General features: G+C 39.4%; 1 protein-coding gene across 2 annotated transcripts in view; it reads left to right on the top strand.

The window, feature by feature from the left end:
- Positions 1–26,097, top strand: part of NKAIN2 (sodium/potassium transporting ATPase interacting 2) — a 1,197,954-nt gene that overhangs the window by 858,699 nt on the left and 313,158 nt on the right. The window lies entirely within an intron of this gene.

The following is a 26,097-nucleotide window of genomic DNA, read 5'->3' as shown; positions in this document are numbered from 1 at the left end:
CTCTGCAACTCTACATTCAGTTGGGTATATGAATGTGTGTTAGTTACTTGGTAGTGTCTGACTCTTTGAGACCCCATGGACTGTAGCATGCCAGACTCATTTGTCCAGGGAATTCCCCAGACAAGAGTACTAGGAGGGGGTTGCTATTTCCTTTTCCAGGGGGTCTTCCCAACTCAACAGTCAAACGTAGGTCTCCTAAATTGCAGGGAGGTTCTTTACCATCTGAGCCACCAGGGAAGCACACTGCTGCTGCTAAGTCACTTCAGTCATGTCTGACTCTGTGCGACCCCATAGACGGCAGCCCATCAGGCTCCCCCATCCCTGGGATTCTCCAGGCAAGAACACTGGAGTGGGCTGCCATTTCCTTCTCTAATAGGGAAGCACACAATGTGATGCAATTCCTTATATTTTATTTCTTCTTTTATATTTATATAGTATGAGCCACCAGGGAAACCCAGTTGGGTATATCTTTCACTTTTCCCCTAGCCTTCCACTTCTCTTTCCTCAGCTATTTGTAAAGCCTCCTCAGACAACCACTATGCCTTCTTTCATTTCTTTTTCTTTGGGATGATTTTGGTCACTGCCTCCTGTTCATTGTTACGAACCTCTGTCCATAGTTCTTCAGGCACTCTGTCTACCAGATCTAATCCCTTGAATCTGTCCAACACCTCCACTGTATAATTATAAGGAATTTGATTTAGGTTATACCTGAATGGCCTAGTGGTTTTCCCTACTTTCTTCAATTTAAGCTTGAATTTTGCTATAAGGAGTTTGTGATCTGAACCACAGTCAGCTCCAGGTCTTTTTTTTTTTTTTTTAATGACTGTATAAAAGCTTCTCCATCTTTGGTCGTAAAGAATGTAATCAATCTGATTTCAGTACTGACCATCTGATGTCCATATGTAGAGTCATCTCAGGTTTTGTTGAAAAAGAGTGTTTGCTATGACCAGCATATTCTCTTGACAAAGCTCTGTTAGCCTTTGATATTCTTCATTTTATACCCCAAGACCAAAGTTGCCTGTTATTCCGGGTATCTCTTGACTCCCTACTTTTGCATTCCAATCCCCTATGATGAAAAGAACATCTTTTTGGTGTTAGTTCTAGAAGGCGTTGTAGGTGTTCACAGAACCAGTCAACTTCGGCTTCTGTGGCATCAATGGTTGGGGCACAGACTTGGCTTACAGTATGCTGAATGGTTTACCTTGGAAACAGATTATTCTGTCATTTTTGAGATTGTACCCAAGTACTGCATTTCAGACTCTTTATTGACTTTGAGTTTTAATTGCTCTACCATAGATGTAGAAGTGGGGAAAGAATATAATTCAGACATTGTATTGTTGTTGTTTTAACATATTAAGTTAAAATGCAGAAAATACAGAGGTGAGAGTGAGGACTTTAGAAATAATTATTAAAGGTTCTCTGAGGGTAAAATGCTAAGAACCTGGAATCTGTGACTCCCAACCTGAGAAGCTTTCAAAAATGGTACACTGAGGAGACAAATAAGAAACAGCTTAAGGAAACTTAGCAAGTTGTATATCAGCAACTCAAGGGCAACATAGCACAGAATAAGTTCCAAGGTGTTCAGAGCACGCAGAGATACAGCAGAGCATGCAGATTCAAAATCTGAGGTAGGTGATACATATGAAATAGATGTGGAGTGGGTACATTCTATTAGTAGATAGAAGGAATCATAAAATAGTATGTACAAAAGGTGCAAGAGCAGGACATGATAAGCAATGTAAATGAGAGAATTAAGAAACTGGGATGGAGGAGTGGTTCTGCAAGAGAGGTTAAAAACGCATAAGGCAAGAGCATTTAGCACAACAGGAGATGGGGAGAATTAACAGTAGACAACATAGAAGGCTATGTAAAGAGTTTAGGGTGAATATGGTTAGCAAAAGGGAGCCCTGGAAAAGCACTGAACATGACAATTACATGAGTTAAATAGATCTTTCAGTAAAAGATAAAGATTTTAGATAAACTGAATACCACATATATTCAAATTGCCAAAATCCTTGGATCATCAAAAAAGCAAGAGAGTTCCAGAAAAACATCTATTTCTGCTTTATTGACTATGCCAAAGCCTTTGAATCTGTGGATCACAACAAACTGTGGAAAATCCTGAAAGAGATGAGAATGCCAGACCACCTGACCAGCCGCTTGAGAAATCTATATGCAGGTCAGGAAGCAACAGTTAGAACTAGACATGGAACAACAGACTGGTTTCAAATAGGGAAAGGAGTACGTCAAGGCTGTATATTGTCACCCTGCTTATTTAACTACTATGCAGAGTACATCATGAGAAATGCTGGACTGGAAGAAACACAAGCTGGAATCAAGATTGCCAGGAGAAATATCAATAACCTCAGATATGTAGATGACACCACCCTTATGGCAGAAAGTGAAGAAGAACTAAAGAGCCTCTTGATGAAAGTGAAAGAGGACAATGAAAAAGTTGGTTTAAAACTCAACATTCATAAAAGTAAGATCATGGCATCTGGTCCCAACACTTCATGGCAAATAGATGGGGAAACAGTGGCTGACTTTATTTTTGGGGGCTCCAAAATCACTGCAGATGGTGACTGCAGCCATGAAATTAAAAGACGCTTACTCCTTGGAAGAAAAGTTATGACCAACCTAGACAGCATATTAAAAAGCAGAGACATTACTATGCCAACAAAGGTCCATCTAGCCAAGACTATGGTTTTTCCAATAGTCATGTATGGGTATGAGAGTTGGACTATAAAGAAAGCTGAGCACTGAAGAACTGATGCTTTTGAACTGTCGTGTTGCAGAAGACTCTTGAGAGTCCCTTGGACTGCAAAGAGATCCAACCAGTCCATCCTCAAGGAAATCAGTCCTGAATATTCATTGGAAGGACTGGTGTTGAAGTGGAAACTCCAATACTTTGGCCACCTGATGCAAAGAGCTGACTCATTTGAAAAGACCCTGAAGCTGGGAAAGAGGGAAGGCGGGAGAAGGGAATGACAGAGGATAAGATGGTTGGATGGCATCACTGACTCGATGCACATGAGTTTGAGTAAGCTCTGGGAGTTGGTGATGGACAGGGAAGCCTGGTGTGCTACAGTCCATGGGGTTGCAAAGAGTGGGACACAACTGAGCAACTAAACTGAACTGAATGCCACATGAGTTTATTTCTTTCTGCGAAATATAATTGGTGAATGCTTCTAGGCCTTTTACATGATAATTGCTGCTGGGGTTTAAGAGGACTTAAGTAGAAAGAGATACATTTCAGAGACATTCCCTGGAATAAGATAATGCAACCAAGATAATGAGCTATCTCTGATGGAGTCGGAGAAAGGAGAAGAGTTAAAAAACAAATCCGTGTTTTTTGAGCCCAGAGAACCAGGAGAAAGTACAACTGGAAATGAGAAAGTGTGACTCTTGTCAACTAATCAGACTTGTTGTTGTTGTTGTTTGAGCATCACCTTAGAGAAGGCACAGGCAAAGAAAGGTGGAGCCAAGTATCATTTTTTTTGCATGACTATTGGCAAGGTGACAGGAGGGGTTGTTTATATGTTAATGTGCAATATTAAATTGTCAACACAATAACCACAAAGAGATATTTCCAGTACTAGTCTTCCAGTCTGATTTTTTTCATTATTAACTTCAGCTGTTGCAAGAATTGGTTTTGTATATTTTGTGTCTTGAATGAAGTACCACTGCACTTAACTACCATGTCACCTAGAAACATGGAAATTAATACTATAGCACTCATTCCTTTAGAAAACTGGAAGCAAATAATCTACTCAGAGCTATCTATTATATAACCCACACTTTAATGTAATTAGAACAAACAGGCAAATCAATACAAGGTCTTGTATTTACAAAATCACTGGATGTATAGTCAATATGGTTCCATGTGGACTAAGGGCAAACCACAATGAAGTTTTAGATTTTTTTTGTATAACTTGAATTATTATTCTTTTGCACTTATTCTCACAAAAATATCACATAACATTTAAGAATGTCAAAAATAATATGATTTTTCCCTTGCCATTGTGTTCTTATTCTTAGCCCCTGTTCCAAACAACTGCTCTAAAATACCTGAGGTGTCTAAACTGTCACAAGCTCTACTTTCAGCAACACAGTATACTTTTCCTAAACGTCTCTAAATGGCCAACATGTCTGAATGTGTGTCACTCATACTAGAATTTGTCCTGACACTTGTTTCACATTATTGTTTCCACAAACACACACACACACACACACACACACATATGTATGTATGTATTTTTAACATGGGGGTCAAATGATGGATTCTGCACTCATCTGTTCTATGAACAGCTTGCTTAGATAAAACTCTTCATTTACTCATATATTTAGCTAATAGTTGGTGAGCATATACAGTAACACAGAATGCACAGTCATTTGGTCATATGGGGAAGACAAACAGGACGGAGCAAGGGTGCACAGGGCATGAGAGTTAGAAAGGCTTTCCAGGTAAATAGTGAAGTTGGTGCGTCCATAAAGTGAAAAGAAAAGTGAAGTCGCCCAGTCGTGTCCAACTGTTTGTGACCCCATGGACTAGTATCCTACCAGGCTCCTCCCTCCATGGAATTCTCCAGGCAAGAGTACTAGAGTGGGTTGCCATTTCCTTTTCCAGGGGATCTTCCCAACCCAGGGATTGAACCCAGGTCTCCCACATTCCAGGCAGACGCTTTAACCTCTGAGCCACTGGGGAAGCCCATAGCCAGCAGATTATTAACTACCATACAACTCATGCCAAGGAGTTTAAACTCCACCCGAAGGGCACTTGGAAAGGAGGAGTGTAGTATGATTAGCTTCATGCTGGGGAAGATCAGTGGCAATGTGAGATTTGCTTGGAGGGAAGAAAGGCTAGAGTAGCGGGATCCATAAAGAGGCTGTTTAGGCAACCCATTGAGAGATACTGATAGCCTGAATAAAGATAGTACCACTGGGACAGAGATAGAAAGATGTGTTCAACAGCTGTGAAGAAATGAGAATAAAAGGAATCTAGACATTTCTGCCACGGAAAGCATTGTTCTTTATTTTACCTTGGTGCCTTGCTTTGCCCCTATTTATCTGAGATTTCTTTTACATGTACTGATGGATGTATTTTTCGTTTTTATTAAACAATAGGTCAAATACTGTAGTACAGTATTATTGCCTTTTTAAGTAAACATTCACAAGAGGTTTGACACCTTGTAAAAATGTGTTAAGTATTTGCTCACCCAACACAGTTCCTTAAATATAATTGATTTAAATTTAAATGTCACTGGATCAATTTAGCCAATTTATTCTAAAAACCTGGTACTCGAATAGTTTCAATAATGGAGATTATACACGTAGAGAAATATTATCAAGTCCTTGGTGCTGTAAGTTTATCTAAAATCAGTGCTTTGGGCAATATGAAACCAACTTTTGGAGGATTAATAACTTTTCGTATCTTTTAAGGAAAGCAAGTATACAACTGCACCTACTACTTAATTAAAAAAAAAAATAAGCTATTCTTTACTATGCAGAAACTAGCAATAAAAATCAACAGCCAGCAAAGATTATTTTAAAAACAACTAAGAGATGCTATGCAGGATAAACTAAGATTACAGATTCACAGTATTTTAGAATTAGAGATTCTTGAGTTCAAGTTTTCAGATAGAAATATTTAGTTAGGAATAAAGCTCAAACTTTATTTTGAAAAACAAGTTTGAATTTAAAACATCCAGATAACATTGTCCTCTAGGCTCAAGAATATGGCTTGGGGCATATTTCATGGTAAAATTATATTAATGTTTGACTCACTATAAATGACTGATTATCTTGGCAGTGGTCAATTATATGTTCCTGTATGGAAAATAAATCATGTTATACCTTGATACTAATCTCAATACCAAGCATCAGCTTCTGCTTTAACATATATCCTATTTATGGTGTATGTAACAGCAACTCAACTCAAACTAGAATAAACTAGGATAAGCAATAAAACAAAATTATGGGCAAAGGGATAGAGGAGATACTTATGTTACAAAAAAAAAAAAAAAAAAAGGCCCAGGGCCAACTAGACATAGGAGCTTAAAGAATGTCACCAAAGCTGCACCTGTCCTCTTAATCTCTTAGCACTGGTTTCCCTCTCAGGAAGGATTTCCCTTCAGTCAATCAGCAAAATAGCTCAGCAAATGGAAACCAGTATCTCTTACCCAAGCTTCCCTGATGGCTCAGCTGGCAAAGAATCCTTCTACAAAGTGAGAGACCTGGGTTCAATATATACAGTCCATGGCATCACAAAGGGTCAGACACGACTGAGCGACTTTCAGCTCTTGCCCAGTAGTGACGGAACACTCAGGATATGGTCTGCTTGAACCACCAGGGCCAACAGAGTCAGGTTTATTTCTGCTTTAGGCTGCAGCTCAGTCACCCTGCGTGCTGGCGCCATGTCTGAGGAAAGGAACGCTCTGGCCAGCCCAGGTCACATGCATGCTCCTGGTCAGCAGACTAGACCCACCTGGACTGACTGATGTGAGGAGGTGGTTCCCCAAGAAAAACCCTGAGTAGAGAAAAGAAGGAGAGATAGGTTAACGGTCAAGTAAGAATATCAGATGTTCTCTACACTGCAAGTTTGTGACTCTCTTTCTTGTCTTTACTATGGATACTATCATTTTTCCTTGTCTCTGTGTCAACTCTCATCAAACTAAGCATTAAAGTAGTCTTTTTTTGATTCATGATGAAGAAATGCCCCTCTCATCCTAATCCACATAGGTGCTTCTATTTTATTCTACGTGCAAGCCCCAAGTCCTTGGGTAGCCAGACCTGGAGATGATTAGATGTGGCATAAAAGAGTGTAGATGCATAGGGAGGTAATGGCCAGTGCACTGATTCAGATTCCAGAGACCAGAACACTAGTTCTAGCACTCCCCACCATGGGTTTCCTCTTGCCTACAGTGAGCAAACTGGGATTACCATGATCTCTTCCAGCTCTGATGCTTCCTGCAGAGAAGATAGGTATGCATCTCCATGACAAGAGCTGAAACTATATCAGGTTTCTTCTTAGTATGAATATCCCTTACCCATGGTCTGTTCCCCCAATACATGATACCCCTCCTTCTATGGTCTGTTCTTGCTTAATGCTCAGCCTGAGTGTGTTGTGTTAGTCACTCAGTCATGTCCGACTCTTTGTGACCCCATGGACTGCAAACCACCAGACTCCCCTGTCCATGGGATTCTCCAGGCAAGAATACTAGAGTGGGTTGCCATTTCCTTCTCCAGGGGAATCTTCCTGATCCAGGGACTGAACCCAGGTCTCCCACATTGCAGAGAGATCCTATACCATCTGAGCCACCAGGGGAACCCAAATGCTCAGCCTGGGTCTCCCTCAAATGCAGAAAATGAACAAAGACACATGCAGGTAGTGACTTGGGAAGCAGTTCCAGGGGACAGGAATAAGGGACAAGGAAAATGAAATAAAGAAGGGGAAAAGCTAATAAGACAGTGAATTATTGAGTCTACAGGGCAATTGGGACTAGATTTTACAGGACCTTCTGAGGAATCTACAGACTGCCTGAGAGAGACAGGAAGAAGCTTGTCCCTGTGGGTCTCTCCATCACTACGGAGGATTTTCCTTGGGGGCACAGACATTCCTACTCAGTCAAAAGACTCCAAGCCAGAAAGCAAACGAAAGTAAAGGCCTGTTTGAGATGAGGTGATGTCAGCATCCGGTGAAGCTTTATTGGAACTGCCTGCTGGAGCCAGTGCTGGAGTCAGAAATGAGGCCAAGAGGATGAGAGATAAAGACAAGAATTGTTCAGTGCACCTGCCTTGCTCCCTGGATTTTTCAAAGCTCTCCCTCACGTGCATGAAGATCTAGGGCAGATTGTCTGCTGTGCTTGAACATGTCCCTGACCCTGGACACCTAGCTCCTTAGAGACTGGCCTGCCTCCAGCTCTTTTGCCTCATCTTAACTTTTCATAATTGTTCCTGCCTTAGCCAATCCCTTGCACTTAAAATCTGATGCTGTTCTTGAAAGATGTGACTTGTCCCTAGCGAACAAAGCCCTTCCACTTTGATTAGTGTGGGTTACCTGTCATCTGCCAGTAACAATGCTTATTCTAAGAAACTGTTGTATAAATATTCTATGTTCATATTCTCTTCTGCTTCTATGGATCTTACCACTTAAATGATGGTCTCCATCAACTCTCCAAAGTATACACATCCTTCCAAATTTAAGTCATCTGAGTTTCATCTCTCTTATTAGAACCAGCATTGCTTCTCTCAGAGTTCCATCAAAATGTCTCGCCTGCCTTCATTACTAATACTTATTTATCCCTAGCTTTCTTGTATATTTATTTTAACTCAGGTAAATTATAAGAGGCTTGACACACAGTAAAGTACAATATATTTTGTATTCACTAGCACACCTAGGTCAGTGTTGAAAAGATTATGGCAATTTTAAAGTTTCTGTTGATTAGTTGACATGGCTTTCATAAGTAGGGAGAGGCTAGGTTCCTGGCTAGGATTTATATCTTCTTCCACCACTACCGGTGTCTGATGACATCTATCAATATCTCAGGTTCTTTATCTGTGTGTCTTTATCTGTAAGTGGTTCTAACAGGAGTACTTTACTTAGAGTGTGAAAAATAACATATGTGAAGTATTTAGCCTGGTGTTCACAGAGACGCTTGGTCCTGCACTTATGGGCTGTTAAAATTGCCCTTGAGCTTCCCTGATGGCTCAGACAGTAAAAAATCAAGTAATGGCTATCAGTGCTTCTGTGGTACATGGGTGTTTGGGGGTTGTTTTCCTTTCAATTTCAATTAAACTGAAATTAGTCAAAACAGCCCAGTGCTTCATGGAGATTCATACTTGGTTATGCCATGCATGTGATACCAAAAGTTGACAGCTATTTTTGGGAATGACGTATATGTTGGTTCAGATTTCTGAGTACCTTAGTGTTTTGTTCAAGGAAGCAAACTTTGAAACATGTAAGACAAACACTCGGGCTTCACTCTCATGACTTGCGTCTGCCTGGTGTCCACTCCCTTCTTTTCTTCACGGGTCTTGTGGCCTTGAGTGGCACATTCTTCATGTGGTTTTCTCTTTTCCGCAACCCACACTGCCCTCTCTCAACTCTTACAGCATTTGACAATCTTACCATAACATCTGTGCTCATGTGTTCAGTCTGACTCTTTGCAACCCCATGGACTGTAGCCCGTCAGGCTCTTCTGCCCATGAGATTTTCCAGGCAAGAATACTGGAGTGGGTTGCCATTTCCTCCTCCAGGGGATCTTCTGGATCCAGGGATTGAAACTGCATCTCCTATGGGTCTTGTATTGCAGGCAGATTCTTTTTTTTTCTTTAAGGCTTTACCCAAACTAATTGTAGTTTTCCAACAAGACTTTAAGCTGCTTCAGGGCAAGGATCACATCCAATCCACTTTTTATCTAGGGCAGGAGTTAGCGCACTGCTGAGTTCACCAGAGACTCTGCAGAAAGACTGGTTGATTGGTTTGGTAATTAAATCACACTGAATTTCTACATTTGTAGTTCAGTCGACTAGTTTATCTGTAGTCAGTACTCCAGTCACTGGCTCTATTTCTTCTCAATGCTGTATCACTGGCCTTTAAAGCGTGACAGTTGTATTACAGAATGTTAGCTGTGGTGAGGCATCTCTGAATCGTTTACTGGAGAGCAAAAGTAAACAAAGCCAATGACTTCCTCTAATGAGAAAACCTTAGAAATTACAGTGCATGAATCACCAGGTTGCCCTTCAGAAATACTGGATTGGGGCTGTTTAAATGCTCCAAAACCAATACTTCATTAGACTTACTGTCACTTCTATGTGTCTGTTTACACGGAAGGATACAATGATAATACCAGTGACCTGAAATAACTGCCATGTAAGTTTGGCTCTGATGAAAGTTCAATTTTTGCTGAAAGATGCCTGGAGCTCAGACTGCTGCATTGACAACAGCCTGCAAGTCTCTCTCTCTTTTTTTTTTCTTTCCCCTGGTCTAGTGAGGAGGGAACGGGGGCAGCTCAGGAAGACAGGACTGTGAATGCCCGCCCTTCCTCCTCACTGCTTCCCTCTGGTGTGAAGCAACCTTTCTGGCTTATGCAAGAAATGAATCATTATTCTACTTGGGGATAAAGCAGAGGATGCTGACACACCACCTACTGATGGGCAGCTGGTCAGGGCAGGTCAGAGAGCAGGCCTGGGGAGAGTGCCCTTCCACGGAGCCCCACAGCAGAGGGCAGGGCTGGACTTTACAAGTGGAGGGGAACCATTGAACGAGAAATTGCTCAATAAGAAATTCAAACTCCCAAGTAATGACTATCGAACGCCAGAAACACATATGAAACAAGGGAAATAAGAACTGTAAAACTGCAGACATGAAATGGTTTCTTTTTAGCAAGGCTCCCTAAATATCTTCTGCCCAGCAGCTCTTGGCAACAGAGTCTTTATTGTATATGATTTATTTATATGTTTGCACCTTAAGCAGGTCAGCCCTGGGCAAAGCTCCTAAACTAGAAATCATCACTGCAGTGTCCTCCCCCAGTCCTCGAGCGGAGTTCACTTTACGCCTCCTTGGTAGCCTCCTGCTGCCCACTGAATGCCCAGGTCTGGTGTGGGGATGCCTCAGAGGTAGGTGTGCCAGGTGACGTGCCCGACACTACCTCCTGAACCCTTCCACGCAGTCAGCCCCATTCCTTTCTGGCCTGGCCTGAATCACTTAGGACTCTCCCAATTGCTACTAACAGAAAAATGCATGAGCTAGCTAACCCAAAAGGAGAATTTATCATATCGACACAGGGGTATTTCATGCACTTCAAGGGCTGGGGAAACTGCCAGGCTTCAAAGACTGGAATTGTAGATTATCAGGCTCCTTCACTGCGTCTCATAGGATTTTGGCTTCATTTTTCCCCATGTTTCCATGAAATACCTTCCCCTTTGGGATCCATGTAGCAAACAAACACACAAGTAAACAGAAAGGCAAAACAGATGTGAAATAGAAGCAAATAAGCATGGCTCACAGCAAGGCACACATTACATAGCTAGCCTCCAGGGCAAACTCACTTATTTGACACTTGAGCTTTGCGAAGAAAGACCGCTGCGGGTGAGCCGTAATCATAATGGCTGCCCCGCCGCAACTTACAGAAACTTGGCTGCCGCCTCTGGGACCATGTAGAAGGGAAAAAGCCGTTTCCATGAACGCAGGGCAAAAGTGATGGCTGTCTACTGTTGGGCTTTTGTCTGCAAAGCCACTGTGCTCTTCTGTCCCCATGTGCGGGCTCTGCAAGCTCACTGCGGCCTCATTCTTGTTAACTGTGTTTTAGAAGGAACATGGGAAAAATCTCACATTGAGATTAGAGCTGGTAGAAGAGGACATTAAAGTTCTTCAAGTCACAGCTAGTAGCTTGGGCGTTCATCTGTTGAACCTGAGTTAGCTGGTTCCATGTGAGATATAATCGATTTAAACAGTGAACATCGACAGACTCCTTACTGCTCTGTCTTCGGTTGAATCTGGTGCAGTACCCATGGTTACAGCCCCACAAGTTTGTTTTACTCCATGAACTCTGCTGCCTGCTTTAGTATATACTTTATTGATACTTTTAAAAACACAAACTTTCATTTTATTGGGTGCAGTAATTTTATACACACAGGTGTATATAATGTATAACTACACGAGTGTCAAAACACTGGTGTTTCAAATCTGTTTATCTTGTGCTTAATTTTTCAGTTTCTGACTCTCTAATTGTGGAACTGTCCATCACTTCAAATTCTGCTGGATTCTTTGTCCCTATTTCTCTGTCTCCCATCTATGTTCCACCATGGTAGCCACAAGTTCATGATTATTGTATCTGCCTTGTAAATATTCCCTTGTATTCATATGTACTGTGTCTTTTTATGCTGATTGATGCATTTTGCTTAAATTCTGTACTGCCTGAGAATAATATGGCTGCATCTTGGTGGTAACTGTTGTGCTTGTTACTAATATTACCTGGTAAATCTTTTTAATTAACTTATTTTTAATGTGTGTGTGTTACTCGCTCAGTCGTGTCTGACTCTTTGCCACCCCATGGACTGTAGCCCTCCAGGCTCCTCTGTCCATGGGGATTCTCCAGGTAATAATACTGGAGTGGGTAGCCATTCCCCTTCTCCAGGGGATCTTCCCAACGTAGGGATCAAACCTGGATTTCCCACACTGCAGGCAAAATCTTTACCATCTGAGCCACTATACTTATGTAATTTTGACTTTTCAGAAATCTATCTTCTAAGCAGTGAGTGGAATAATAATATCCTGTTTATTTATTCACTTTTACAGTCTCATCACTTATTTCAAATATTCAGTGCTATCTTTTCTCCACCCTTTTGCACACCATAGTTGATTAAATCTAACGTGTAAGTTTAATTCTGTATGTGAGCTCTACTGTCTTACAGACATCTTCTCTCTGTGTCTGCTTTTCTTCTTGATAAGTTCATCTTTCAATAATTTTTTTGGCAGGGGAATGGTCTGTAGGGATGACTACCTTAGTTATTTTCTGAGATGTCTTTATTTTACCTTCATTCCAATGACAGTTTAGCTGGGCACAAATGTCTAAGCTTACTTAGAATTATAAAGATATTATTCAGTTTTCTTCTAGCATGTGAAAAAAAAAATCTGTTCTTGGTCTGATTATTCCCTTTGCAAATAATTTTTGCTTTCCATCTTAAAACAGCCTTTTTTTTCTTTCTTTTTATATCAGAGATCATTGTTATATGTAGCATCCATGTAAGGTGTTCACATTTTTCTATTTGAAAACATATCCGTTTGGAAAATTCTGTTTTTCAAGTTTTATTTCTCTGCCATTGCACCCATTTTCTCCATTGAAAATTCAATTTTGCCTTTGAAAATATGCTCATACTGTTAATTGTGTCTCTTAACTCCTTTTTAGTGCAATTTTAATTATTGTGTCTCTTGTGTTGCATTCTGAATTAATTCTCCTGTGCTATATTCTAATACATTTATCTTCTCATTAGCTCAGTTAAACTAGATTTATCCACCTTTAGTTCTTATTTATTCAGTGAGCATTTTTTAATTTTTAAAATATTTAATTGCATACTTTATAGTCAATTGTCCTTATTTCTGCTTATGTTTTATAATATTGCTCTTCTGTAACAGAAGTTATTTCTTCATTTGTCACATCGAGGTTCTTATACATGTGTTCTTTTAGCTAATTTCTATCAGACTTTTCCATGAAATTAATTTCATTTGGGATGAAGAGTAAGGCAAGGGTCATATGTTTATGACCCTTATACATGTATGACCCTTACATATTCATAGGAATATATTTCTAAATTCCTAATGCATAGTACAAGTTAGAAACTTCGTGGACATAGTTTACTGCTACTCTTGTTCAATGATGAGAGAACTGTGATTCAGAATAATCATATCACTTTGCTCAGTTAAATATTCTGAGTGAAAGCCATTAGTGAGGCCAATATCTGTCCCACTGTCTTTATTCTGGTCAGCCTCAAAAAACTGTTTTCATTCAGTCATGTATTCAAGAATGCATGTATTTTTACATTCACTTTCAGGGCCTTCCTTTTGCATATATACAAATTAATTACATTATCTGGAATAAATTCTCCACATAGGATATTTTATAACATGAATTAAATCTAGGTAATTTATTTGTTACTTTAAAACATCTTGTCAAATCCTGCAAGAACAATTTTAATTATGTTTTCAGGTATTCAGTTTTAATAAATATACTTAATAGTGATTAAAGAAAGAAAATGGCAAATTTTCTTAGGTTTTTCAGCCATACTGTAGTCAGCCTTAAATTTTTTATTTAAACACCAAGGTTTTAACATATTTATGCATTAAATATTCTTAGTGTCTTCCATCACAGAAAGGATGTGGGTTTTATATTTGATTTCTGAGCAAATTAATGATGTAGCCAGAAAGCATAGCAGGATACACTGGACTATCAAGAAACCAATTTAAATAATTTGTGCAAATACTTAAAAGTTTTATAAATTAAATTTCAGACAGATTTCCTATGACAAGGCAACTTCTTCATAGAGCACAACTCCAGTCATTTTGATATACAGATAGGCAATTAAAAATTCAAATTAAGAAATTAATACTCATAAGTCTATATCAACTATTTTTGTAATTTGCTTTTTTCTTTGAAAATTGTTTTCTTTAATTAAATATGCTAGCACTTACTTAGAAAGCTTTTTCTTCTTTGTCATCACTGATCATTTTTGCTTATCTATAATGATCCAATTTCCTTTCTTCAAAGGAAAATAGTTCACTATAGTGCTTGAACAAAAATATTACAGTCAAGCTGACCTAAGTTTTAATCCTAGCTTAGGTGTGTACTAGCTGTGTGATAGCATGTAAATTTTATACTATTTCTTTAAGCCTCTGTTGCTTGTCTGTGAAACTGGGATAAGCACATATACTCCACAGTGTTTTCATGAAGAGGAAATGGCATAATGTGTTAGAAAGTATTTCAAACTCAATAAATTTCGAACTCAATAAATTTTACCTTGCTCTTCCTAGAGGTATGTCCACTTTTACAGACACACACCTAAACACCTTTGTTTGAACCTGTATTTCTAAAGTATGTTTACTACTGTTAATGATGATTTAAAAACATGTCTTACTGACTTTAAAAAATCCTCTCCAGAGGATTATACAGCATTTTAGCATGGCAGGCAGTTACCTTAGAGGTTAACATATTGAATATTTCAGTCAGACACATGAGAGGTAAGATAGAAGGCAAATGAGCAACTGATTTAACGTCTCAAAGCTCCAGTTTCCTCATTTTTACAAGTAAAAAGAGAAGGGAATGATATATAAGTTGCTGCTGCTGCTGCTGCTAAGTCACTTCAGTCGTGTCCGACTCTGTGTGACCCCAGAGACGGCAGCCCACCATGCTCCTCCATCCATGGGATTCTCCAGGCAAGAGTACTGGAGTGGGGTGCCATTGCCTTCTCCAATATAAGTTGCTAAGTGGGTTAATTAATATAAAGGACTAGCCCAGTGCATGGAACATAGTAAGTATTCAGTTAACATAAACATCTATAATTCTGACCAATATTATAAAATATATTTAAGAAAAGTGTGTATAGAAAGATGCATTTGTGAGAAAGTATGTGTTTTGCATTTGAGAGAAAGTATGTGTTATGCTTAGTGTTAGAGCTAATGTTAATACATTGGCAAATGTCTTGAATACTGTGACATTCAACTGTGAAAACCAATTATTACCCAATTAGAAGCCTCCTCAATTAGGGAAAGATTGGGTCATGTTTTTTAAACACCCACCAGTATTTTCTGCCAACCCCATCTGTGACACACACTGGGGAGACCCCAGTTAGCAGTTGTTTAAGTCATTTTCCTAATACTGGCATCCGTCTCCTTGGAGACGTCCATCAGAGACTTGTGTTCACATCTTTCAAGTTGCATCTGGATAGGACCATTATGTGATCAGTCTACTGCTGCATTTCATCGATGGACAGTTTAACATTTGCTTTGCATTATATGTTTAAGCTTGCTTGTAGTAAACAGTTCATGCAATGTATGATTTATTTTTTAAATGATGTAACCATAATGACTGAGTATGTTGATTAACTAGAAAGGAGACAATTATATATTTAGCAATTTATCATCTAGGATTAAGAAAATGCATTTAAAACTTAAATTTTAGATAAATAAAAGTGACCATGAATTTCAAAAAATGAGGAAGACAAATAAACACTGCAATGTAAATAGAAGGTAAAAGGAAAATGGGATCCTTTCAAAAAACATATTAATTTATCTTTGATAGTCTTATTTTCATAATTTGAATAGCTATAGCAGCTTCATTCATTTCCAGTTAAATAAAACTGTGGGAATTTAACAGTCAAATACTCTAAAACTTCCTGTTATCTTTTTTATGTGATTTTATTTATTTTTGCGTGTACTGGTTTTTCTTCTTTGTGCTGGCTTTTTTTTTTTTAAATTAGAGGCTAATTAGTTTACAATATTATCGTGGTTTTTGCCATACATTCACATGATCAGCCATGGGTGTACATGTGTTCCCCATCCTGACTCTCCCTCCCCATCCCATTCCCCAGGGTCATCCCAGTGCACCAGCCCCGCGTACCCCGCCTCATAGGTCGAACCTGGACTGGTGATCTATTTCACATATGATAATATACATGTTTCAATGCTATTCTATCAAATCATCCCACCCTCGCCTTCTCCCAGAGAGTACAACAGTCTGTTCTATACATCTGTGTCTTTTTTGCTGTCTCACATCTAGGGTCATCATTACTGTCTTTCTAAATTCCATATATATGTGTTAATATACTGCATTGCTGTTTTTCTGACTTAATTCACTCTGTATAATAGGCTTCAGTTTCATCCACCTCATTAGAACTGATTCAAATATATTCCTTTTAATGGCTAATATTCCATTGTGTATATGTACCACAGCTTTCTTATCCATTCATCTGCTGATGGACATCTAGGTTGCTTCCATGTCCTGGCTATTGTAAACAGTGCTGCGATGAACATTGGGGTACATGTGTCTCTTTCACTTCTGGTTTCCTAGGGGTGTCTGCCCAGCAGTGGGATTGCTGGGTCATATGGCAGTTCTATTTCCAGTTTTTTAAGGAATCTCCACACTGTTCTTCATAGTGGCTGTACTAGTTTGCATTCCCACCAACAGTGTAAGAGGGTTCCCTTTTCTCCACGCCCTCTTCAGCATTTATTGCTTGTAGACTTTTGGATCACAGCCATTCTGACTGGCATTAGATGGTACCTCATTGTGGTTTTGATTTGCATTTCTCTGATAATGAGTGATGTTGAGCATCTTTTCATGTGTTTGTTAGCCATTTGTATGTCTTCTTTGGAGAAATGTCTGTTTAGTTCTTTGGCCCATTTTTTTATTGGGTCACTTATTTTTCTGGAATTGAGCTGCAGGAGTTGCCTGTATATTTTTGAGATTAATTCTTTGTCAGTTGCTTCATTTGCTATTATTTTCTCCCATTCCGAAGGCTGTCTTTTCACTGTGCTTAGTTTCCTTTGTTGTGCAAAATCTTTTCAGCTTAATTAGGTCCCATTTGTTTAATTTTGCTTTTATTTCCATTACTCTGGCTTTTCTCTAGTTTCAGCAAGTGAGGGCTCCTCTCCAGTTGCGGTGAGCTGGCTCCTCCTTGCCCAGCAGCTTCTCTTATTGCAGAGCATGGGCTGTACAGCAAGCAGGCTTCAGTAGTTGTGGTACATGGGCTCAGTAGCTCCAAGTCAGGCTTTAGAGCACAGGCTCAGTAGTTGTGGTGTAGGGACTTAGTTGCTCCATGGCATGTGGGATCTTCCCAGATCAGGCGTTGAACCCATGTCTCTGGCATTGGCAGGCAGAGTATTTACCGCTGAGCCACCAGGGAAGCCCTCCTGTTATCTATTAGGCTCAAGGAAAATAAAGTGTGGTAGTAGGCAAGTGGGAAAAAATTAAGATGCTTAATATTAGTATATGATTTTATAGTTTTCATATAAATTATCTCAGGTTTCTGAAAGTTTGATATTTTTAACATCACATGCTAGTAAAGTAACGCTCAAAATTCTCCAAGCCAGGCTTCAGCAATACGTGAACCGTGAACTTCCTGACATTCAAGCTGGTTTTAGAAAAGGCAGAGGAACCAGAGATCAAATTGCCAACATCCGCTGGATCATGAAAAAAGCAAGAGAGTTCCAGAAAAACATCTATTGCTGCTTTATTGACTATGCCAAAGCCTTTGACTCTGTGGATCACAATAAACTGTGGAAAATTCTGAGAGAGATGGGACTTGCCTCTTGAGAAATCTATATGCAGGTCAGGAAGCAATAGTTAGAACTGGACATGGAACAACAGACTGGTCCAAATAGGAAAAGGAGTACATCAAGGCTGTATATTGTCACCCTGCTTATTTAACTTATATGCAGAGTACATCATGAGAAACGCTGGACTGGTAAAAACACAAGCTGGAATCAAGATTGCCGGGAGAAATATCAATAACCTCAGATATGCAGATGACACCACCCTTATGGCAGAAAGTGAAGAGGAGCTAAAAAGCCTCTTGATGAAAGTGAAAGAGGAGAGTGAAAAAGTTGGCTTAAAGCTCAACATTCAGAAAACTAAGATCATGGCATCCGGTCACATCGCTTCATGGGAAAGAGATGGGGAAACAGTAGAAACAGTGTCAGACTTTATTTTGGGGGGCTCCAAAATCACTGCGGATGGTGATTGCAGCCATGAAATTAAAATACGCTTACTCCTTGGAAGAAAAGTTATGACCAACCTAGATAGTATATTCAAAAGCAGAGACATTACTTTGCCGACTAAGGTCCATCTAGTCAAGGCTATGGTTTTTCCTGTGGTCATGTATGGATGTGAGAGTTGGACTGTGAAGAAGGCTGAGTCCCAAAGAATTGATGCTTTTGAACTGTGGTGTTGGAGAAGACTCTTGAGAGTCCCTTGGTCTGCAAGGAGATCCAACCAGTCCATTCTGAAGGAGATCAACCCTGGGATATCTTTGGAAGGAATGATGCTAAAGCTGAAACTCCAATACTTTGGCCACCTCATGAGAAGAGTTGACTCATTGGCAAAGACTCTGATGCTGGGAGGGATTGGGGGCAGGAGGAGAATGGGACGACAGAGGATGAGATGGCTGGATGGCATCACGGACTTGATGGACGTGAGTCTGAGTGAACTCCGGGAGATGGTGATGGACAGGGAGGCCTGGCGTGCTGCGATTCATGGGGTCGCAGAGAGTCGGAAACAACTGAGCGACTGAACTGAACTGACTGAAACAAAGAAAGAGACTCTTGAATAGGTGTTTTGATCAACTGGTAACAAACAGGTAGAGCAGACACACAAACTCAGGTCTGATTCCAAGTTCTGTTTGAACACCTTCATAACTGCCTAACAGAAAATAAAAAGCAAGACACAGACTATAAGTTTATATTAGATAAGGAAACTTCTCAGTCTTAAAATCCTCAGTAAAATAACAACACTGTATATCTAAAATGCTAAAGACAGGAGAAAAGATTGGATGACCTCAAAAGGGTCTTTATAAGCCCCAAATCAAGTTTAATAGCTCCCCCACTTTCGCTTTGTTTATCATAAGTTCACGGTCATCCATATAATGCAACAGTTACTCAGGTTCTTACTTGATTAAAGAAAAAGGCTGACTGTGAAAACATGACACTCATAATAATCAAACTTTTAAAAGAAGAATAAAAAAAGAAATATGTGTTCACCGAACCTTTTGATGAATAGATAGTAATTTCAATATACAATAATCCTAGATTGGTCCTCTTTATCTCAGTACTTAACAGCACTTGATAAACATTAAATTAGAGCTTTGCTCAGCATGGTTGCTTGGTGAATATTAAATAATAATAAAAATAATCAAAATACCACTGTGAGTCAAAGGAATATTTCTTTTTACTAGATATGTTGCCCCTTGTTTATGGCTTTAGTAGAATGTAAATGGTATACACCATACGTACCAACTGTTCAAAAAATTAAGAAACGTGGTAGATGTTTTGTCATCTTAATCACAATTGGTATTCCATTTTCCTTGGGAAAGTCTACATGCTGTTATACAACTAATTCTTCCACTACGTAACCAAATAATTAATATCTTTACAAGCACATCATAAACTATATATTAGTAATAACTCATTATGTACTTAATTTCAATACTAATTGCCCACAGGCTTAATGAGCTCTTCATTGTAATAAGAAAACTGATGTTTATTTTTATTAGATATAACTTCAGTTCAAGAAAACATACTTTTACCAATCTGTGATCCAATTTGATGTTTAATAAAAATTCTGCAGGAGAAAATATTGCCATTGATTTGTTTTAGATGGTTTAAATAAATACTATATGATAGAATATTAAATTAGAAATTCTGACTGATGAGCCAAAACAGAAAAGATGTTGAATTCTGAAACAGTACAAACCTATAGGTAGAATGTATGAAAGTAGTACTAAACTCCAAGTCCACATTAAGTGGACAGGAGTATGAGATTATGGGATTTGAGAAGAGAAGATGGAGGAGCTATTGGTGGAGAGCTCCAGGGAGGAGGAAAGCCCCTCTCCACCAGGGGAAGGGGTGTGGTAGCCCTGAAGGCAAGAAGGGCCTTCAGCTGGCCCCTTGTAGAAGTTGAGCTGTGAGTTCTGCTATTCGTGGGCACTAGTGTCTAACCCTTGACTGGAAATCTCTAAGGTAGAAACAGGCCAGGTAGGCCTGACCAAAGAGTGAGAAGAGTGGTTACTGCCTTTGTTTCAGCTTGTTCCCAATGTTTGTTGAGGTAAAATTCATCTTTGCTTTCCAAGGAACAGATGTGTTTTCGTTAGAGGGAGAGCCAGCTGAAGGTGGTTGTTTTTCAGTCGCTAAGTCATGTCCAACCCTTTGTGACCCCATGGATGGTAGCCCACCAGGCTCCTCTGCCCATGGAATTCTTCAGACAAGAATACTGGAGAGGGTTGCCGTTTCCTTCTCGAGAGAATCTTCCCGACACAGGGATCAAACCTCTGTCCCCTGCACTGGCAGTTGGCAGGCAGATTCTTTACCACTGAGCCACCTAGGAAGCCTAAAGTTAACATTGCTGCTGCTGCTAAGTTGCTTCAGTCACGTCTGACTCTGTGCTACCCCTTAGACAGCAGCCCACCAGGCTCCCCCGTCCCTGGGATTCTCCAGGCAAGAACACTGGAGTGGGTTGCCATTTCCTTCTCCAGTGCATGAAAGTGAACAGTGAAAGTGAAGTCGCTCAGTTGTGTCTGACTCTTTGCAACTCCATGGACTGCAGCCCACCAGGCTCCTCCGTCCATGGGATTTTCCAGGCAAGAGTACTGGAGTGGGATGCCATTGCTTTCTCCGAGTTTATCAAATGAGGTTTTATGGAGGTTAACAGTTTTTTTGTTTTAATTTTTATTGGGTGTGTTGTTTTACAATGTTGTATTAATTTCAGGTGTACAGCAGAGTGAATCTGTTACACGTATACATATATCCACTGGTTTTTAGATTCTTTCCCTTAGATTCTACTCATTATGTTACAGAGTAATGAGTAGAGTTCCCTGGCAGTACAGTAGGTATTGTTATCTATTTTACATATAGTAGTGTAGGTGGCGGTAGTGGTATAAAGAATCTGCCTGCCATGTAGGAGGCCCGGTTCGATCCCTAGGTTAGGAAGATCCCCGGGAGAAGAGCATGGCAACCCACTCCAGTATTCTTGCCTGGAAAATCCCATGGACAGAGGAGCCTAGCAGGCTATAGTCCATGGAGTCCCAAAGAGTCAGACATGACTGAGTGACTAACACTTTCACTTCCACAACATGTGTCAATCCCAGTACCAACCAGCTTTATGACAAATGCTAAAGGGACTTCTCTAGGTGGGAAACACAAAGGAAAAAAGAAAACCTGCAAAAACAAACCCAAAGCAGTTCTTGGTAGAGAAGAACTACAGGTAGGCCCTTAGAATCCCAGGATGGAATTAGACTACATTTGCATTGGTCAAGGAAACTGCATTTTGAGAGACCCACCCATGGACCAGTGTCCTGGAAGAACCCACAGAGACTCAGCTCCAAAGAACTGCCAGACCCAGGGAACAGGAAGTCAGCCAGTGACACTACAGTTAAGTGGGAACTTCTTAGCTACCCTACTTCTCCTCCTGAAACTTATCTTTCTTAGCTTTTAAACTAAGGATTGGAGTTGATATAATCAAGATTTCAAGTGCATTTTAAATCCTAGTACTTTCCAGAAGCCTTTTTGAGTATCTCTAGATTAAGATAAATATAATTTGATGGCCAAGAGGTACATAGGTAGATTCCTTTAAAGCTGTAAATGGCACATCAAGCAAGACAGGGAGGAATCAGTTTTTCTCCCTCTCTAGGCAGTGACTTAAAACTCTTCTGTTAGGCCTTATCACTTTCTTTTTTTAAGGGTGAGAGGAAATACTGAAATATTTCATCAACTGAATCGCCTCCAGAGGTTTGGGACTGAATTCCACTCACTATGACACGTATTGTATATGCAGAATTGTTCCAATGCCTGCCTTGAAAATAGCTTGAGTCATTGCTCTTTTAAATGGAAGCTGGAAGCTGTCTGAGTTGAAAATAATCTGGAACACTTAGAAAGGAGAGCTGACTTCCTTTCATTAGAAGGGATAGAAATGATGAAAATTCTAGAATGTCATTCTCCTCTCCCTGATAAAACTATAGCCCTTTCCTATAAACATAAGCAATAGATCAAGTCTATGGAAGAAGTAAGATGAGTGGTGGGATAGCGTCAGATACATTTTAGCAACACAGCTAGTCACAGCTATCAGTCAAATCTTATGGTGATATTCTTTTGATGACTGAGACAATTTCCAGCACAGGCTATGTTTCTAAGTGTTTATTATTGGACAAACATCAACTTATTTATTGTCTTCTCCATTTTTGAGTTATAATGAATAATTTGGAAAGAGTATATCTCAAAGATATACATATAAATACTATATAATCTTGTGTATATATATGTGTGTGTATAATTTATTATTATAGCTGATTTCCTACCTTGGTGTGTACCCATCAATGCTAACTACTTTACTTGATGACACTGATAAAGTTGTTTATGTGCAGTGTGCTAAATGATGGTAATATAATTGATAAAATTGGCTTTCACTTACCCGCAAAACAACTACAAAATGAAATGACACAAACATTAGTCTCAGGAATTCTGCCATGAAATTTGATTATTTGATTCTGTGTTAGTGACAGATACTGTATATTCTAATGACACATTAGAAATAAACAGCAACATTTAAAGCTGTTCTCTATTCTTCAACTATTTTTAATGACCTATTTTGAACAAGGTTTCTCAGAAAAACAACAGCACATAGAAATACCAATTTGTTGCTTTCTGATTTCTTATATACTTTATTTCTGATCAGAGTTCTGTTGTTATATATAAAATGAAAGAATAGTATGGATATAGAATAGTATATGGATCAAGGTGCCAGTGATATTGTTAATCTCACACACATGCAATTTCAGATTGACTGAGCCAAGAACACAAAACTTAGTAGAAGTTAACAGGCAGAACAAGAATAGAAGAGCATACTGATGTGGTTTTGCTCCCTTATTTTGATACTTAATGTCCCACCATGGTTCTTTAGTTCCAAAACATGACAAGCAGTTATTGGTGATACTCTCCATACAGATACTGTCCACCTAGAGTTAGGAAAACTGAGAATTCATTGAGAAACTAAATTTTATTCATCACCAGCAATGCTATGCCCTCAAACAAGGTCAGTACTCAGATGGACCTGAGCAAGGTCTCAAGTCATCTAGGATATGTGTGTGTGTGCATGCGTGTGTATTCTCTCTCAGCTAGTGTGGCTTTATTCATGGAACCTGTTGGGAGACGCAACAGAAGTCAATATGATTCTATCCTGTCGTAGGCAGTTGAGGCTGTGATAACAAATGTAGCCTCGATGAGTGGTTTAAACAACATTCACTAATATCTCACAGTAATGGAAGCTTGGAAATACAAAGATCAAGGTGCTGAAGATCTGGTGTCTGATGAGAACCTGCTTCCTGGTTTTCAGTGTTAGTTTTCTCCTTGTATCCTCATGTAGCAGAGAGAGTAGAGACAAGGTCTCTCATGTTTCTTCTTATCAAAGGCACTCATTCATGAGGGCTCTGCCCTCATGAGCAACTCACTTCCCAGAAGCACCGCCTCCAAATACCATCGCATCTGGGGATTAGGCTTCAGCATATGAGTTTGATGGGGATACAATCAGTCCATAGCACACCCTCGAGACATTTGCAGCCTTATTCTAATAATGGTGGAATAGAGGAACTGTTTGTGGCTTGAGAACTTAAGTCATCAATGAGCAGGAAATATTTAAACTAGGCTTTAGAGAAGTGCTTTCGTTTGAGAAAATGGAGATGGAGAGAGAGGAGGCAATAGTGAGTAGAAAACTTAGAGAGGTGAGTGAAAAGAAAGTGGTAACTCATTTCAAAAACACCCAGAGGCGTGTTCTCAGCATCACAGATTGGATATGTAGAGCACTGAGGTTTCTGAATGTGAAGTGCACAGAAGCCTTTTCTTTTCTGTTGGACAAGTGAGATGAACCAGCACACAGAATATCTGAATATAAAGGAATCACTAGCAAGTCACAGAACTACTGATTATGAATATCAAGATTTTGTTTCACATTTTCATTTGGACACATAATATAGTTCATTTTAGTATTAATTATGTGAAGAAAGAGATATTTTCAATCTTAAAGAGAAACCAAGTAAGAACTGGTTATACACTGCAAATGGTATTAGAGAAATGCCTAAAATGCAAGGGTTCCATAAATTGTTAGAATATGACCAGCTTTTGTCTTTGCTAAAATCTTTGATTTTGATATATTAGTAGTGCAAGTAAAGTGGAAAGAGGACATTCTACTGCTTTTTGATGTGATGTAAAAGTCACTGAGTCATATCCAACTCTGCAACCCCATGGACTGTAGCCCACCAGGCTCCTCTATCCATGGAACTCTCCAGGCCAAGAATACTGGAATGAGTTGCCATCCATTTCTCCAAGGGATCTTCCCAACCCAGGGATTAAACTCAGGTCTCCTGCATTGCAGGCAGATTCTTTACTGTCTGAACCACCAGGGAAATCCTGCTTTTTGATGGAAGTGTCTAATATACACAAACTAATTGAATACTATGAAGTATTCTTAGTTATTTTTACTGTACCATTTTAGATATATAAAACTATTTACAAGAGCATTCAACTATAAATACATAGAGAAATTATTTTTAAAGTCTGGAACATTACAAAACAATTACACTTTACATTTGTTCAGTCAGTAGCTTAGGAACAAACCTATTCAGAACAGCTGGAACCTAAAACTGACATTTGTTATGCACAGAACCAGCTGTTTAAAAATTGTACTTAAACCCCAGTAGTATACTATTTGTTTGCCAACTGTCCTGTTACATTCTCCTGAAAATGTATTTCAAAACCTAAGAATCAAGGGAGAGGCGGAAATCATTTTGAGAACTTGATCTCCGCTGGTAAGAATATAAAGTTCAGTGTATCTGTAGCCCCTTTTCCCCTTTTCTTTCACTATGCTTGCAGTCTAATTCCATCAATATTGCCTGGGCTAAAGCATGGGGCCTTAGTTAATTGCTTTCCATTCTCTTTCCTCACTCCCCGCTTCCCACACTTTCTCTACACACATCAGTACAAGCAAACTGATAGCCATTTAGGTCAGTGAAAAACCATGAATTTCTTTTTGAGAATGTTACAATCTCCTAACATTTCTCAGATTCAGCATTATTGTTCTATGACATTTGCTGTAAACCCTCAAAAGCCCATGATGCTAAACAGGTGATATTTCCTCTTTCTAATGGAAGCAGAGGATATTAACATATTGCCATGTCTCCTAAGCAAAATATGCCAAGGAATCGATCCAGTCCAGTCTGTATTATACTGGTGAATCAACATTTGGGAGGATAAAATAGAAATAATCTCATCTCTGAAATAGAAATCCATTTGTATATGAATCTTACTAACTTGTGCTCTTATTATGTGTGGTCTCTGAACGATATTAGGAAAGAAAATGTTTCATGAATTAGTAATAGGAAGCAATAATAGGATTGGTTTGGGCCGAGAATGGAATTAAATTCTTCCAGTGGTATATGGGTGGTCACCCTAGAAAATACTGAATGGATCAGATCTTGCCTCCCCTTTTACTGAAATGGAGACTTGTGGAATATTCTAGAGACACAGCTACAAAATTCACGTGCCCCCTCTGTCTTTACCTGACCCTCACTACTGAAGAAGAAAACCAAGATCCACAGGCAATCAAAGAATGTCACCTTCAGACAGAGGAAAGAGCAGAGCAGGAAGCATGTTTCAAGCTTTGCAAACCATGAAAGTGGATAAACAATGAGGCGGGGGGGAAGTGCAGAGAAAAGATGACAATCAAGGACTACATTTTGGAAGCTGCTTCATTTTCAGAGGAAGAGAGTGAATCAGAAGAGACTGAGGAGCACAGAATAAATGACATAGGAAACCAGGAATGCGTGATGACATAGATGCCAAGAGATGAT

Source organism: Oryx dammah, unplaced genomic scaffold, assembly GCF_014754425.2.
Source record: "Oryx dammah isolate SB20612 unplaced genomic scaffold, SCBI_Odam_1.1 HiC_scaffold_4, whole genome shotgun sequence".
In the NCBI taxonomy this organism is placed as follows: domain Eukaryota; kingdom Metazoa; phylum Chordata; class Mammalia; order Artiodactyla; family Bovidae; genus Oryx; species Oryx dammah.
This window is presented reverse-complemented; position numbering and strand designations above follow the sequence as displayed.